This window comes from Pithys albifrons, chromosome 3 (genome assembly GCF_047495875.1).
Source record: "Pithys albifrons albifrons isolate INPA30051 chromosome 3, PitAlb_v1, whole genome shotgun sequence".
NCBI lineage: Eukaryota > Metazoa > Chordata > Aves > Passeriformes > Thamnophilidae > Pithys > Pithys albifrons.
The window spans coordinates 45,337,810-45,351,375 of record NC_092460.1 but is presented as its reverse complement, the minus strand read 5'-3'; positions in this window follow the sequence as shown (position 1 = coordinate 45,351,375).

Sequence of the window (13,566 nt, the reverse complement as noted above, 5' to 3'; positions counted from 1 at the left end):
GGTAAGGTGGAACTCCTTGTGTTTTGGTTTATGGCCATTGCTCCTTGTCCTGTTTCTGGGCACAGCAGAGTCTGGCACCACCCTCTTGGCACCCACCTTTGAGGCTGATCTGTGACTCTGTGTAGCCACTCCCTGCCCACAAAGAGTGGCACAGAAATGGTCTTGCCCTGTGAAATAGATGTGGAAATGTAGAGGAGGCAGTACAGACCCTCAGAGTTCTGTGCTGTGAGTGTGCTCAGGGCACTCATCATTGTGTCCCTTCTCGGCTGTCACAGACAAGACTCACAGAATCACTGAGGTGGGAAAAGACCTCCAAGACCACCAAGACCAACCTTTGACTGACTGATCACCACCTTGTCAACTAAACCATGGCACTGAGTGCCACGTCCAGGGATGGTGACTCCATCACCTCCCTGAGCAGTCCCTTCCAATGCCTGACCACCCTTTTCCATGAAGAAACTCTCCCTGAATTCTTCCTGTGTAAGTGAACAAACACTTACACACTGCCTACAATATGTAGCTCATCCCAGTCAAGAGGGAGGTGATTCCAATAGGAAAAAGAAAACACTTGAGGCCTTCATTAACTCCTTGGCTCTGTCTCCTGTAAAATTCTACAATGTTTGCTCCTCAAACACTGCTTCTGTCCCTGGCACATGTTCTTGTCTCCATAACTGGCTATACCTCTGTGTGGCTGCTGTTCTCAGCAGGAGCTGTGTGAGTCAGAAGCCCTGGTCTGTCACTGAAGTTAAGAGCTTGTCTCTGAGGCAAACAGCAGCAGTGATGCTTGAGAGGAAATGAAGAGGAATTCCTCAAAATTCAGTAAGGGACATTCCTTGTATTTCACAGAATCAGAATTGTTAGGATGGGAAGAGATCTCTGGAGATCATCCAGTCCAACCCACCTGCCAAGGCAGGGTCACCCAGAGCAGTCCAGGTGGCTTTGGAATGTCCCCAGAGAGGGAAACCCCATGCCCTCCCTGGGCAGCTGCTCCAGTGCTCAGAGCACTCTCAGAGTCACGAAGTTCTTCCTCAAGTTGAGGTGGAAATTCTTGTGTTTTAGTTTATGACCATTGTTCCTTGTCCTGTCATGGGGCAGCACTGGAAAGAGCCTGGCACCATCCTCTTGGCACCCTCCTCTTGGCACCCTCCTCTTGGCACCCCTTTGGGATATTCATACGTACTGATGAGATCCCACCTCAGCCTTCTCTCCTTTATTTGAAGCACCATGTCAGTTTGAAAAGCTGAGTAGTACAGACTACTTTCCTCTGTAGGCACTGAGGAAAGAGGAAGACTATCTTGTCTGTTCTGATCAACTCTAACCTCATTTTGCTTAACACACTCTCTGGTGGTTTGCCTTGTCTAGTTTTAAATTATTCACACAGTAAGACTTGCGTATCAGATAAAAGAGTGGCAATTTCCTGGGACAAATATTTGGAAATACTATTATCCTATTTAACAGCAAGTAGTGAGGAATCTATAAACTGATCAATTACTCAGTCATATCCTTCTTGCTTTGCTTAGAAAGCAGCTCCTCAAGGCTTGTTTTCTTTCTCATTGCCACTTGTGTAATTATGGAGCAGATCGAAGTAACTGGAGTCACCCCAGAGTACAACTGACATTCTTGAGAGCTGAAGCGAGTGATGGAGCAGAGGCTCCAAGAAAAACAAGGAGCAGTCAGGCCTTAGCTAGGATATTTCTGCTTCTTAGCAAATTTTGGTGCCTTATAGGTCAGGTTTCCTCTCTCAGAGCAGGATACAGAGGTGCTGACTTGGGTATTTCCTTAGGGTAATGTGTCTATTTAAAGAACACACAGACACTTGCTGATTACCACAAGGGTGGTTATAAACAGCACAGCCAATTCCCCTTTGCAGAAACACCACAGCCTTGTCCCAAGGAACAGATGTTTTGGTGTCCTTCCTCTTCAGGGCACTCACAAAACCAAGAGGCAGCTGTTCAGACACATCCAGCACCCCTTTTTCTCCTCTGTCCCTGCCTTTGAATGGGGGAAACCTCTGCCCCAGGCTCTGACCCCGTGGTGTGGAAAAGCAGCTGGATCATTAATCTTGGCTTTTACATCTGTGCTTTGCTTCACAAAGGCTGCTCAGAAAGGTCTAAATGCTCAGACAAAGGCAAGAGCTTAAACCCACGGAGTATCCTTAACAATTTTGTGTGGTTACTGCTTGGGAATTTTAACTTTTCGGTGAAGAATTTTATCATGGGTGTGATGCATCATGTGCAAACCATTAATTCCTTTCCCCACAGCCATACATTTCCAAATACAATAGTGCTCTTTATTAAAGCCCTCAAAAATAGCATTCTGGTGCCAAAGGTTATCCAGTGCCGTTCTGCTGCAGAGGATGTCAGCAACTCTCTGACAGTTTGCAGTGCCTGCCAGTGATTTATCTGTGAAATTCCTGGAGAGCAGGGGCAAGCTGTGTGGAAGCCTCAGTGCATCAAATTCAATGATGTGTAATAAAAAAATGTAACAGCTGATAACGCAGACGTATTGAGGAGGTCACAAAGAACATGCTCTGGGTCTGCAGAGCTGTTGAGAGTTGGGACTGAAGGACAAGCAAACGAGAATCATTGTGGGGAAGCTCAAACTGGATTTTAATGTAGTCAAGGAGGGATTTTGGGTGTGGAAGGAGAGAAAGAGGCTGATGTTTATTGACATATAACATGGGACAGGGACCTGCTGTGGATGAGGACTGGATCTGATCCTAGGACAAAGCCCTGGTCTTCTCCTCATGGAGAAGTCTGATAATGCCAACTCTCCTTAGGGCCCCGAATCACCAGTTAGCATAAATCAACATTGCTGCATTGCTTTCTATTGGTACAGGACATGAGCTGGTGCCAATAATTTTAACCTAGCCTCGGATTTGCAGCAGCTGAAAACCTGGCTCCAAGAAGGCTGTGAGGGAATTTCCTTGACTTTTCTCCCCCTTCCCTTTAGAAATAAATTACTTTCCATTTTCCTATAGGCTTTCTATCCAGTGGTCCAAACACTCCAAAATAAACACGTACATTTCCTTCCTTGGTACTCTATGTCAGGATCTGTTTAGCTGCCTCTGCAAGAGCAAGAAGTCCTAAAAATCCCAACATCGTGATTGAACAGAAGTGTCTTTTATTTTTAGAACCATCTCTATGTGTACATGTTATACCTCAGCCATTTTTCCCACTGTGTTCACATGCCCCATCCCTGGAAGTGTCCAAGGCCAGGCTGGATGGAGCTCTGAGCAACCTGGGCTAGTGGAAGGTGTCCCTGCCCATGGCAGGGGTTGGGACTGGATGGTTTGTTAAGGTTCCTTCCAACCCAGGCCATGCTATGATTTTAAGATCCTATGATGATTCTTGTGGTGCTTCTGGATCCACTTCCTCTGGCTGTTGGACTCACTGACCCCCATTAGACACATTTTGCTATAATTTATTTTCAAGTCTACAGAATGCACAGCCATTCCCAGATAATTCTGTGTGTAAACTGCTGGATGTACAGTGGAATCTCTGGACATGAAACAGGATGAAAACTGAATGACAGAGCAGCAAAGTGGGATCTTGAGTGCAGTGACCTTTCCTTGCAATGAAATCCTAGACCTGTGTGCATGTGTGAGGAAGCAGGTACACAAACTGCTGCAGGCATGCAGTGCTTCTTCCTGTGTTTATTTAGTTATTATTGCTTGTATCATAGTAACAACCAAAAGCCTAAACTGAGATCAAAGCCTTGTTTTGTAGCTTGCCATAAAATACATCTATTAACACACATAATTTATTTAGGCTGCCTCTAGATATGGAGGGAGGACAGCAGAGCAGGATGGTGAGGAAAGAGGTGGGAGCACTGTGGGTTTTTCTGCCCGTGGCTCTGACAGGGTGTGGAAGCTGCTGTGCTGGGGAAGAGCTGGGTTATGTGGGATACGGAGGACTGATCTGGTTGGGACTGGCCATACCCAGCAGTGGCAACCAGTGCCCTGTGCCTGGGCAGTGATAGGAATGGACAGTTCAGCTCACCAGAGGTTTTGTTCCAGTTGCACATCCTTGTGTCCCACCATAGGAGAGGCAGGGCCATCTCTGCATCATTTGAGTTCCAAAACTTAACTTCCCCTATAGTCCTGGGAACCCCAAAACTGGCTGTAATAGGGTATTCCAGTATCACTCCACATCCACTTCATTCTTTTATGCTGGAGAAGGATCTCACCAGAGAGTTTGTCCCAGATCATTTTCCAACTACCTGAATGCTCATAGAATCATAGAATGGGTTGGGTTGGAAAAGACCTCTGAGATCATCAAGTCCAACCCTTGGGCCAACTCCAGTCCCTTTACCAGATCATGGCACTCAGTGCCACGGCCAAGCTCACTTTAAAAACCTCCAGGGATGGGGAATCCACCCCCTCTCTGGGCAGCCCATTCCAATGCCTGAGCATTCTCTCTGCAAAGAAGTTTTTTCTGCTCTCCAACTTCAATTTCCCCTGGCAGAGCTTGAGCCCGTGCCCCCTTGTCCTATTACTGAGTGCCTGGGAGAAGAGACCAACCCCCACCTGGCCAGAACTTCCCTTCAGGTAGTTCTAGACAGTGCTGAGGTCACCTCTGAGCCTCCTCTTCTCCAGGCTAAACACCCCCAGCTCCCTCAGCTCCCTCATGAGGTGTGAGCAGAAAATTTGTATATTCAGACTTGGTTTACAGGCTGATCTGCTCAGAGATGAAAAGTGTTTTAAGTGCCCCATGATTGGGAATGTGGGCACGTGCCTGGTGCTGCCCCTGTGTAAAACCATACCCATCCCATTTAGTGGCCTTGGAAACATTCCCTTCCCACACATTTTGGCACTGGTGTGCATGAAGGTAGAAGTTACAGGGCACATATAAGTCCAGTTCCTTAGGGATGGGCCAAAACACCATTCCATGGGCCATTTTTCAGCCTTTGGGACAGCAGTGAATGAAAATCATTGGCAGGTCATGAGGGTGAGCAAAAGCAAGAGACATGTAGTTTATAGAAGGGGCAGCACCCCATTTTCCATGGGAGAGGCTACATAAGGTGAGATCAGCACCCTCCTTTCCACCTGCACTCAGGACTTCCCAGCAGGAATAGCCCTGGGCTAAGCAAGCTTCAGTTGGCAAACAGCTGCATCCAGATGCTGGCCCCAATGGAGAAACAGGGATCTGCCAACCAGGATTTTCTGTTTGAAACTGGTGATGTCAATTTAAACTGCTTGCTTTGCCTGTCCTTTGCCCCAGACCTGAGCTGCTTGCCTTTGCTTTTCAGGCTCTGAGAGGTCTGTGGACCACTGAGGTCAGGGGCTCCCAGGCTTCCCTAAATCTGCAAGTTGTCCAACATCTCTAGTGGCTGAGCCTCCTGGTCTGATTCATATTCCCCAAATAGCTGATGCCCAAGCACAGCAGTTTGTGAGGAGGGCTACCCTGGGATTCTGCTTCCAGTTTCCCAGGGGAGCTGGGGAAATACATCCTGTCCAAGACAAATGGGAACTGCTACTGCTGCTGGAATGTTTTTTATTTCTTTGAAAAATATTATCTCTTCATGCCTTGTCCTGAGCTGTAGCAACATGCTTGGCTTAACAAGTCTAGGCAAAATAGGCAAAGGACTGTTGAGGTGGAAAAAGGAACGTGCTGTCAGCATCTTTCTTTTTTTCCTGAAATAAAAAGTCAGCAGCAAAAGGCTAGCTGTCTTGGAAAAAATATTTCTCTTTTTTCACTCTTTATGCACCATTTTAATATTTTTCCATGTGTTTCTGATCATCTCAGGGATATGTATAGTTTTACTAAACGCCAGAGAAGTAAAAACTCTTGGAGCTAGAAATGAGGTAGATCTCAAAGATTTTAATAATGCCAAGGGATATGTCTGGAGGGCAGGGATGCTGGAGGGTGGGCAATGCTGATGGGTAAAGCCAGGCTTAAACAAGTTGCAAAACTTCCATTCACAGGAGCAGATTTCCACATGATTCACCTGAGAGACCCACAAGATCTGTAGGGTTGCACACTCAGTTTGGGTGCTGAGCTGCTGGTACCAATAATAGAAATTCCAAACATTTCTGGGTCCAGTTGGAAAGGAAGCACATTAACTTCAGTGGGCTTTGGATGACTTCCTATACACACAAAACTTGGAAAATTATGCTTTAAAAGAAATGCCAACGTTGAACTGGGAAATTGTAACAATTCTCTTTGTATTTGAATTTAGTGGCTGTATGCTGACAATGTAATTAGAGAGATGCTATGTTAATTAATGCCAGATGACATTGGTGGGATCACAAAAGCCTCCAGTTTTCTAAAGAATAGTTCAGAGTTGAACTGTTCCTTTCCCCACCCAATTTTAGTGGAGAGCTATATTCAAAAATCAGAGACAGCTGAATTAAACCAAAATCAAACCATTTATAAATACCAGTAATGTGGTGTGTCTTAGCATGTTATTTTCAAGCCAAATCTAATGTTATTGCAGAAAAATACATTAACTTTGTGCCTACATATAAAAAAAGCAAAGTTTGCTGGACCTTGTGCTACTCTTGTGCTTAAAGTGTGTAGTGAACACCCAAGTTGCCACTGGAGACAAAGAAGCAGGACCTAGACTTGTGCTTTATATAGCTGAGCATTTAAAATGTAATTTTTGGGTTAGGTTTGTGGATTTCTTGGAGCCCATCAAAAAGATTTGCAGTGGTGGGGCAAAGTGTGTTCACATCCAGTGCTGAGTCCATGCTCTGTGTCAGCTCAGATGTGTTAAACTTCAGTCTATACAGGTAATATTACTGCAGCTCCAAACCACTACAAGACATTTGGTAGGGCACAAAAAGTTACCACCCCATGAGAACTGTAGCCTTTATTTTAATATAAACTTGCATATTCAAAATTGCATATATAGATGTTTATCTGTGGATTCAAACATTTCTGTATTTTTCACCCTATGTTGCCTTATAAATGTGTTGCAGATGCTGTTTTGAGAAGAGTTAGTGATCTGAAAGTCTTGGGGAATGTAATTGTGTCCTGCTGTGTCAGCAGACAAAATTTGTAAGCACATTAGTACTGTTCTAGATAGGACTTAGAATGAAAAATCCTCTGGAGATGATCTTAATTATAGAGTAGAATAACAAAGTTGGCAGGACATACTTAAAAGTCTTAATTGTACTGGAAGGAGAGGAGGCAAAGGAAAAACCTGAAAGCTGGTACATCCCAAATGACCTCTGGCTAAACCCCCTGAGGTATCAGAGAAGAGCAACAAGGCTGGAGAAGGGACTGGAGCACAAGTGCTCTGGGGAGAGGCTGAGGGAGCTGGGGGTGTTTAGCCTGGAGAAGAGGAGGCTCAGAAGTGACCTCAGCACTGTCTAGAACTACCTGAAGGGAAGTTCTGGCCAGGTGGGGGTTGGTCTCTTCTCCCAGGCACTCAGCAATAGGACAAGGGGGCACGATGGGCTCAAGCTCTGCCACGGGAAATTGAAGTTGGAGAGCAGAAAAAACTTCTTTGCAGAGAGAGTGCTCAGGCATTGGAATGGGCTGCCCAGAGAGGGGGTGGATTCCCCATCCCTGGAGGTTTTTAACCTGAGCTTGGCCGTGGCACTGAGTGCCATGATCTGGTAAAGGGACTGGAGTTGGCCCAAGGGTTGGACTTGATGATCTTGGAGGTCTTTTCCAACCCAATCAATTCTATGATTCTGTGATCACTGTGTGCTTATGTGTGGCCAGGACTGGATCTATAGTGGTGCCTGTCTGACATCTCTACTGGCCTTAATGGTCCGTGTCCCTATCTATGTGTGACAGAGAAATTCCCTTAGTAATATTTCTAATTCATGGCAGACAAATCTGAAGTTGCTCAAACCCACTTACCTTCCTGTACTAACACTACATGGGCTTTGCATCTGCTTTGCATAGAGTGCAGTGCCAGGAAAGTCACAGGAAAATTAACTCTTGTCCCAGCTTGTCAGACATTCTCTGTTAACAGGCAAAACTCATGATTTATCCTGAGCCTGGAGCTGAATTTTACATTTCCTCCCTGCTACCCACCCCACAGCTCCTGATGGGTGGTGACATATATTCTCAAAGTGGAAATGTCACTGAATTTATTCTATAATGTTTAGGAATGGGCAAATCTGAGTAGTGTCAGTGTGACTGGTGGGATTATATTTGGCCTGGAAGGGACCTGTGACTGATGATTTGCCCTCAATGATCCATATCTTTGGAGGATGCAGAAGAGTAGGACGAGAATATTTTAATGCCAATGTGAAGAAGCCTTTGAATTGACAAATAGGCTTTAACTTAACAAAAGTATTTAGCTCTAGCACAGTGAAATGTTCTGGGATTTGAGGATGTGCATGGTCTTCATACACATTCAGAATTCTCTGTGCAAACTGTACTGAAGTAAGAATCACTAAAATGAAGTCAGTAACTCACAGGACAAAATTTCCACAGAATCTTGAAGGTTTTGCATCACTTGTGCTGCCTTTTATCAGTTTTCATATCAGTGCAGTGGGCTGGCATTTAATGTTTTTGATCAACTCATTTATTTATTTGATCTTATTTTTTAACCACTCCACACATGAGCACGAGAAGACATTTCTAGAAGAATTAATTAAATTTAATTTAATTAAAGCAAACAGCAATTTCATAATAGATATTTACAAACAAATATGTCGATTTAAAAAAAAAAGAAAAACTTTTAAAAAAAGCCAGCTTTGCATTCTGCTTTTTTGCAGAATTCCAAGAATTCATTTTCCCTCCACATGACATGCAAAAGGATTGTTTGCACACTTTGTTGAGATTGTGTGGAGATCCAGTGGCACAGGCTGTCACTGGGACCTGATATTTTCCCGGAGAAGGTTCTGCCAACACCTCCTCTCCGGATGCTCCTCTGATCCCAGCTGTGGCTGTGTGGCTTCAGGGTTTCCCACATCCCAAGCCCGTGGTTTTACCACCAGGTTACTTGTTCTTTGAAAGCAAGTCTGACTTGTGGTTTGTGTATCTGTTCATGTGAGGCAGCTCTTTAACAGCTCTGATTTGCGAGATGATTTTGTGTTATGCTGTCACAGGGATTTTTGTCAAGGTTTTTTTTATTGAGGCTGTTGGGAAACAACCTAAAAACCTGTGACGGAAAAATGACCAGGTTACCAACACCTAAATCCCTGGTAGAGGGGAAAGGGGGATCTGTTATGGGTTCACCTAGGTGGGCCTAGATTTGGGCTCTGAAGTCTGGACTAGGCCGAAGCTATCAGCTGACTTGAGCTGGGCTGAGCTGACAGCTGACCTCTTCTAGCCAGTAAGTTTGTATTCCATACCACATTATGACATCATCTCCTGGGAAGTAGGAACCAGGGTGGGAGTGGTTAAGGCAGTTGCTTCTCAGCCCTCCTCTTGGGAGGATGCATGATGCTGTCCCAGGGGGGATGGAGAGGACCAGGCCCACCACTGGCTCACAGGGTATCTCAGGAAAGCAAAATGCGTTGTTCTGGGTCTCTCCTTTCTGCTTGGGTTTGTCTCCCTGGGGAATAAGCTTCTTCTTAAGTAATGTGTATTTAAGACAGTAGAATTTGTGTGTTCGTTAAGAAGTTGAGGTGGGGAACTTGTTGTTGTAGACGTGTGTAAGTGTATATTTGTACTCTCTTCTAATTGTCTCTTTCTTTCTGTGAAAAATATATGTAGATTTAGTATAAATGCAGTTTGAAGTGTTTTTTTTTCCTTTCCCCTCTTTTTTCCTCCCTTTCCCTGGTGTTAGGAGGGAGGCTTTTCTCTCTGTGCTTGGGGGGGTTGGCAGTTGCTTATCTCAAACCAAGACAGTTAATGGTGCCGAAACCCGGGAGTGACGGAGGACCTTGGCGGGTGTCCCAGAATCTTGGCAGGCTTCCCGGGAGGATTGTTGTAGAAACATAGATTGATAAGTGCCTTGTTTAAGTACATCCAGAACAGAAAATGTAAACAACTCTCCCTTACTGTTGAATGCTCGTTTTCACTGTTTCACTGTCTTTGTGAGTTCAAACAGCTGGATTGGTGCCTGCTGTGAATGCAGCCACTGCAGAAAAGAGAGGCCCATGTAAGCTGTTCGTGTGTGCTAAGACACGGCTGTTTGATTTGAATCCCTGAGGACTCATCATGTGAATGCTGATGTGCCCAGGAGCCGAGCTGATGAGGAGCATCTCACCTGGACTGGCAAGGGGAGGAGGTGTTCCTGGCTCGATGGGCCCATCGTGCCTCAGGCCACCTGTAGGTGGATAAAGTCGAGGGGTGGATTTAACCGTGAACACTATTCTTAAGGTTATCCACAGTTGTGAAGCGTGTTTGCCATTGTGAGATCCCAGTGAACGGGGAAAAGAGGAGCTGCGGAACCCCCTGCAGAGAACCCTACAGATGCGGCGCCCGGAACCAGCGCCCGCAGTGCTGAGCGACCCGCAGGAGCCAGAGCTGTCGTTGGCGGGGCTGCTGCCAGGGCTGCGAGCGAGCTGGGGGAGGCTGCGAGCCGTGAGAGGCTGTGAGCCGTGAGAGGCCACGAGCCGTGAGAGGCCACGAGCCATGAGAGGCCACGAGCCGTGAGAGGCTGCGAGCTGAGCCAGGGCTGCGAGCGAGTCAGGGCTGGCGAGCCGCCGAGGCTTCTTCTGCCTCTGCTGCTTGCTTGTGCTGCTGTCGGGGCTGCTTCCGAGGCTGCCAAAGCTGTTAGGACTGCTGCTAAGGGGGATGGGTCACATGGTGAACTGTAGTACTTCTGTGTGACCAAGGAGAAAGACATGAAGAGAAGCCTGCATATGCTGTTGATGTGTGGTGGGACACTGCGGTTTGAGTTGAATCATTGAAAACCCGTCGTGTGAGTGTTGATGTGCCCAAGAGCCGAGCCGATGAAGAACATCACACCCTGGACTGGCTGGGGGAGGGTTGTTCCTGGCTCAATGGGCCTATGATGCCTCAGACCACCTGTAGGTGGATGAGGCCAAGGGGTGGATTTGACTGTGAACACTATTTTAACCCCAGTGGGAAACTAGAGACTCCTGAAGAGAGGATGGTAACTTTAGTGAAAGACATGAACCATCAGATAAGATGACCTGAGTTGACCTGTTTTTTTCCCATCTGAAATATCTACCCCATCCTAATGGACTCTTAGCCACATTATGGAGGGGTGGAAAACAGCCCTGGAAAAGCAAAGAGTGTTTAAGCATGAGAACCTAAGATATGAGTGACATAATATGGTATGGAATAAGGGGTGGAGAATGTTATGGGTTCACCTAGGTGGGCCTAGATTTGGGCTCTGAAGTCTGGACTAGGCCGAAGCTATCAGCTGACTTGAGCTGGGCTGAGCTGACAGCTGACTTCTTCTAGCCAGTAAGTTTGTATTCCATACCACATTATGACATCATCTCCTGGGAAGTAGGAACCAGGGTGGGAGTGGTTAAGGCAGTTGCTTCTCAGCCCTCCTCTTGGGAGGACGCATGATGCTGTCCCAGGGGGGATGGAGAGGACCAGGCCCACCACTGGCTCACAGGGTACCTCAGGAAAGTAAAATGTGTTGTTCTGGGTCTCTCCTTTCTGCTTGGGTTTGTCTCCCTGGGGAATAAGCTTCTTCTTAAGTAATGTGTATTTAAGACAGTAGAATTTGTGTGTTCGTTAAGAAGTTGAGGTGGGGAACTTGTTGTTGTAGACGTGTGTAAGTGTATATTTGTACTCTCTTCTAATTGTCTCTTTCTTTCTGTGAAAAATATATGTAGATTTAGTATAAATGCAGTTTGAAGTGTTTTTTTTTTCCTTTCCCCTCTTTTTTCCTCCCTTTCCCTGGTGTTAGGAGGGAGGCTTTTCTCTCTGTGCTTGGGGGGGTTGGCAGTTGCTTATCTCAAACCAAGACAGGATCATAAAGAGTTTCCATCCCTGGGGTGGGGCTCTGAGCAACCTGGGACAGTGGAAGGTGTCACTGCCCTTGGCAGGTGGTGGAGCTGGATGATCCTGAAGGGAAGTTCTGGCCAGGTGGGGGCTGGTCTCTTCTCCCAGGCACTCAGCAATAGGATAAGGGGGCACGGGCTCAAGCTCTGCCAGGGGAAATTGAAGTTGGAGAGTAGAAAAAACTTCTTTGCAGAGAGAGTGCTCAGGCATTGGAATGGGCTGCCCAGAGAGACGGTGGATTCCCCATCCCTGGAGGCTTTTAAACTGAGCTTGGCCGTGGCACTGAGTGCCATGATCTGGTAAAGGGACTGGAGTTGGCCCAAGGGTTGAACTTGATGATCTCGGAGGTCTTTTCCAACCCAATCCATTCTATGATTCTATGATCTTTTAGGTCCCTTCCAACCCTATCCATCCTGTGATTTTGATTCTCCATTTCATTCCCTCTGCAGTTCATGACAATATATACCCTCCCACTATATACAAATATCCTTCCAGGGGCTCCCAGAGGAATCCACTGGACTTTTGTGACTGATTTCAGACAGAAAAGACTCATTTCAAGAACACAACAAAAACTCGTCTGATCCTTTGCAGTCTCTTCCTGAAGTGACATGATTTTCCACACAACAGCTCCAAGATGTGCTTGTTTCCCCTCCAACTCTTAACCCCTTGTCACTGGGGAGTGATGCAGAACTCCACCCCAAGGGCTTGGGCTTATGAACATGAATTAATCCCAGGCACACACTTCCTAAATCCCAGTGGGTTGGATGCCTGTGATGTGCTGGCTGTGCCCCAAAAGCAGATCACCTCACACACATCCCAAGCGGCAGAGAAGCTGGAAGTTGTCACAGATACAATGTTTTTATCTTTGCATTTATCTGTTTTGTTTCCCTTTAAATTCCCAGTTTAAAGTGGGAAGGAGAAACTGGTCAAATTAAGGTAACCGGCACCTTGGGAGTCACCCTCGGAATTAGCTTTGTGAGGAATAAGTTTGCTACCTTTGTCTGAGACCTGGTGATATGCTTTTAAAAAATCTTGGTGCCACACAGGTATATACTTAAATATATATATATATGCTGGGGATGTCACACAGGTATATACATATATATGTATGTGTATATATATATGTATGTGCTGCGGATGTCGCAGGTATATACTTTTTTATATATATATATATACACACATATATATTTGTGCTGGAGGTGTCACACAGGTATATACTTATATAACTTTATGTTTATTAGACCACCATAATTGGTCCGGGTTGCCCAGAGAAGCTGTGGATGCCCCATCCCTGGAAGCATCCAAGGCCAGGCTGGATGGGACCCTTGGAATGTGTCTCTGTCCATGACACAAGAGTGGAACTGGATGATCTTTAAGGTCTTTTCCAATCCAAACCACTGTGTGGTTCTATTTTCCAGTTAGTTGGAATTGTGTTTTTGGCCTCTTAGAATACTCTGCTCACTGTGCATTTCTTAACTTGCTTCCAGCCCTCTGTGTTCAATAACTTTTATTCAGGGCTGATAGTGAAACATCCCATTTTATTTCGAAAGCCCACCAGCTTTATTTGTTGTGTAAGTTCCATGTCAGCTCCACAAGGCCTCTGCTGACATTTGCTACGGAAAAAATTGCTTTTTATTTGTGACCAGGTGCTGCCTTAGACTGAGGATGAGCCCACCCTAGGTCTTATAGCACTTTTATGCCTCTTTGCCTCCGAGGTCCCAGCTGG